Genomic DNA, 4,980 nt, shown 5'->3' on the forward strand with positions numbered 1-4,980 from the left:
ATTCCTAAAATGACAATATATATTTCCAAGTCAATTCCATGGTAAGGAGGCAAAGGTAAAAACAAAATAGTTCCTAATCTCATGAAGTTGCTATTCTAATGAAGGTTGTGGGGAGGGGTGAGAATGACATGCACATATATTTGTAAATACAAATATAATCTCAGGGAAATAAAAAGAATACAAGCAAGAAAAACTAGCTAACACCAGATAGCTGAACAGGAAAATTAGAATTTCTTGGCAGGCTAAACTAAGAGCATAATTCTAAAATGAAGCAATATAGTAATAAATGTAAAGTTTGACACTGAACTTTTTTTAATTCATCTGTCTTGGTACATGATGAAGGAGACATTGAAGAAATGTGGATTTAAGTGGACTGATAGGAATTGATCATTAAGTCAAAATGCTAATGACCTGTTAGATGACTCAATGAATAGTGCGCTAGGCTAGAGACAGGAAATCTCCTCTGACCCCAGGCACATATTACTTGTGGAGTCCACAGAAAATCATTTATCCCACTTTGCTTTAGTTTTCTTTTCTGTAGAATGTGCTGGAAAAGGAAATATCCTATCACTTCAGTCTTGTTGCCATGAAAACCCCAAATGGAGTCAACAGGACTTAGATATTCTTGGGAATGAGCAACCAAGACAGAACAAATGATTGTTCTGCTTCTACTGACTCCTGCTCATTCAATTGTATCACCTTTGACACATATATTTTTACAGTCATTATTTCTATTTTCAGTCTTTCAGTCCTTCTATCATCCCTTGAGATGGCAAGCAATATGATATGCATGATACGTGTGAAGTCAGACGAAACATTTTCATATTAATCTATTCTCTTTGCTTCCAGTTTTATAGGTGATGTCATACAGTTCACATTCATAGTCATGTTCTCTGTGCATTTCCTTCTATCTTATTTTCTTCTGTCTATCATTCTCTTTTTTTTCTTTTTATTCTGTACTTTCTTAAAGATCTGTTTTTCCTTTGACCACTGCCTCCCTAATCTGCCCTCTCTCTATCTTTCTTGATACATATGGTACTGAATTGATCAGCACATACTACTATGAGCAAAACTATTTCCTAAAGTTCCATGTTGGCCAAAGTATCATTCCAAAGACAGCCTTATCAGAATCTTCCTCTCAAGAAATATTCTTTGTCAATATTCACGTACCAGATTTGAATTGCCACAGTCACTGCACCTGAGCTCCTTGGTTCTTCCCTAAACAGTTCTTCACTCTCTTAACCCTTGAGTTTTGTCTTTGGATTAGTCTTTCAGACACTCCCAGTCCAATCAGTCTGGCAATCTTTCTAGGATAATTTCAGAACAAGCCTGTCCTGTCTAATTTTGTGTCTCTTGCATGATACTTAGAACTATCTGTGCTCCCGTCAGACAAGTATTGCAATTCCTCCCCACATGGGGCCACATGCCACACATATGCCACAAGCACTTGGAACTCAAGTATTGTAATTGCTCCCCTACCTGGATGTACCCCACTTGAGGCCAGGCACATACTCACCTGCCACAAGCACTTGGAATTCTGCTTCCCCATAAGTGCTAGGACTTTCAAAGTAACATTGGTACATCTCATCAGAGAGACGGATGTTATGGAGCCTCAAAGCCACACTCCCACTGGTAATGTCCTCTCGAAGAAACTCTGTCCTCCCTTGATATTCTTGTTGCTAATCTTTCGCATAATCCTGCCTATGTTTCTAGTGATGTACTAGATGAGAGGATTGGTCATGAAACCACACCACTTCCATATCCTGGGCATCCTGCTGGGTAAAGAGGTGGCATGGGAATATGGCTTCTTCACCCACCAAAGCAATGATTGGTTGTTTTGGTCTCATCACAGTGAACCTCCCTGGAAAATATGCAGTCACTAATGAATATAAAGTCAATTCAAGAAAGGAACAAAGTGAAAAACCAAATAATATGATAATGTATTGTCATGAATTTTTAGATCTGGAAAAAATACATTTAGACATCATCCAATCCCTCATTTGATAAAACACAGATTTTTACCATCCGAAAGAAACTCAGAAACTCCTTCTCAATGGGAGTCAAAGTTCTTGTCTTATAGAGTTATCCTTTCTACATTATCTCTCATTGGACAGTTCTAGCAATGGTGAACTCTACCACTACACTTTTCACAGTGACGGAAAGAGTGGCCCAAGATAGATGGGATAATAAACAATGATCTCCATGTCCAAGGCCAAGCAGATAAAAATTATCCTGAAGATACAGAGCCAAAACAGTCCCCTGAAAAAATAAAAATGAATCTATAATGAAGTTATGTAAAATATTTCTTTTACTCTTAAATTTATTATCATAGTAAGTTGCAAATGGATACTTGATTTTAAAAAAAATTAACTAAAAGCAGACTAAAATGGATAGGGGAATATGACTAGGAAGCAAATTCTTATCCAAGCAAAAATAAAAAAGATCACAAAAAGTAAAATTGATATGGAAGCTTAGGAAGACCTGTGTTCAAATCCTGCCTCAGAAACTTACCAACTTCATGACTCCAGGTCACATACCTGACCTGTCTGCATAGGTTTTATAATCTATGAAATATGGATAATGATAGACTTTACCTCCCTGTGCTGTTGCAAGGATAAAGACAAGATCATATTTGTAATGTTCTTTACAAACCATAACTGCTCATTAAATCATTTTTATCATATGGTGGTGTGAAAGATAAAGCACTGAGCCTGGAGTCAAATAAGTTCAAATTCAAGTCAAACTAAGTTCAAATTCAACCTCAGAAAAGTAATACTGTGTGGAGCCTTGGGCAAGTCACTTAAATATGTTTTCCTCAGTTGCTCATCTTTAAAATGAGTTAGAGAAGGAAATGGCAAACCAATATCTTTTCCAAAATAGCTCCAAATGGATTCACAAACTGTTGGACACAACTGAAATGACTAAAGAATTATATTATGAGTTTAAAAAATTTCCTGTGGAGGAAAAATGAATGTAATTAAAGATAAAAAGGAAAGTATCTTTTTTTTTGAGGGGGAGGAATACTACACAAATTAGAGAGGCAATGAATTGATATAAATATATAAAACCAAAAGTCAAGGTATAATCAAAAGGATAGGGGAAGAGAGTTTCTCAAAGAATTTCAAACTATTAACTACTGATTTAAAATTAACTTCAAATCATTAATAATGAAGTAAATATCAATCAATACAATTACAAGGTTATATCTCACACTCGGAAAATTGGCAAAGTTATCAACTAAATAAATAAATAACATTAAAGGGACTTCAAACAGACACCCTGAGAAACTAAACTTCTTCAATAATTATAGAAGATAAGTTGGAATTACAATTGAATAATAATTAGAATATCCTTAGTCTTTGACCCAAAGATTCCATTGCTAGGCACAAACTACATGGAAGTCAAAGACAGAAAAAAGATACTAAAGCTGCTGAAATATCCATAATACCACAATATATGGAAGCAAAGAAATGAAAACAAAATCATGCCCATCAACAGGAAGGAAATGAAATATAACTCTGCTGAAAGAAACTTAATATTAAGCATTCAGAAAAAATATGGGAAGAATTTTCTCAGCTGGTACAAAATGAAATAAACAGCACCACCAAATGATATACACAATGAATAAAATAGTTTTTGTGGAAAGATTAAGGCAAAAGTATCTGACCATACAGAGCTACAGTGGTATAAAAGATCTGAGTTCCTAGAGGAAGTTAAAAAAAGAAAGCCATTCCTAAACCAAAGTTCACCTCAACTAGTCACAAATTAAAAAATTTTAAAAAAGAATCTTGATACAATAATACAAGAAATTATTAGGAAAATTGCCCTGAAGTTCTAGAACAAGAGGATGAAGCAGAAATAGAAAAAAATGAGGGCAGCTAGGTAGTGCAATGGATAGAGCAAGGAACTCTGGAGTCCTTCCTAGGGCAGGCCTGTAAGTCACTGACTCTCTAGATCCATGAAGGATGTTGGGATGATTAATTTCCTTGGAATCAGATAGTTTTATTTTTATAAATAAAGCCATTTTTGTTTGAAGTCTCCCAAGAGGAGTGTTTGTAAGATGAATTGGTGACCACCCATGGGAGTCTGTCAAATCCTGAAATTTCTAAAATCATTTGGGTGATGGTAAGAATGAGGTACATGAGAAGTCCCCAAAGTAAATCTGGCACCTTGTTGAATAAGACAAGGCGACAAGCATTTATGAAGAGTTTACTATGTTCCTGGTGGGGAAACTAGGTGACCCAGTGGATAGAGTGTCAGTGTGGAAATCAGGAGGATCTGAATTCAAGACCTCCCCTCAGGCACTATGATAACTGTGTGGTTTTGAGCAAGTTATTTAATCTGGATTGCCTCAGTTTCTCAACTGTCAAATGAGATGGAAAAAAGATAACAAATTAATCCACAACTTTTCTAAGAAAATCTCAGATTGGGTCATGAAGAGTTGTACATGCCTAGTATAGCTGAACACTAGCAACAACACTCTAGGAACTATAGCATAATATATGCCCTGACAGTACATTTATATATATATATATATATATATATATATATATATATATATATATATATATATATATATATATATTTTAATTTAAATTTATGTAAAGAGTCATTGTCCGTAAAGAGATTACATTCCCCTGGGGAATGATAAACCATCCAAAGTCAAAAAAGGAGAGGGGGATTGTTGGACTTTTCAGTATTTGGAAAGTCAGAAGCAGAATGGAGAGGGAAAAAGAAGGTTACTCAGATTGGAAGTTTTCCCAAAATGGAGACTGGAGACAATTTACTTGTGGGAGAAGGGCCTGACAAGGAAGAGGGATGTCCAGTATTAGGAGAGTCCGGGTAATGTAGTCTGTTCCAGCATATGTTGGCAGTTGAAGTATGATACAAAGTACATTTTTCTACAGAGCTCTGAAGTGTTCAAAATATCTCTTGAAGACATCAGTAAACATTTCACAATTGAGGGTTGAGCTTCTGAGG

The sequence above is a fragment of the Macrotis lagotis genome, chromosome 3, assembly GCF_037893015.1.
Source record: "Macrotis lagotis isolate mMagLag1 chromosome 3, bilby.v1.9.chrom.fasta, whole genome shotgun sequence".
Taxonomy (NCBI): domain Eukaryota; kingdom Metazoa; phylum Chordata; class Mammalia; order Peramelemorphia; family Peramelidae; genus Macrotis; species Macrotis lagotis.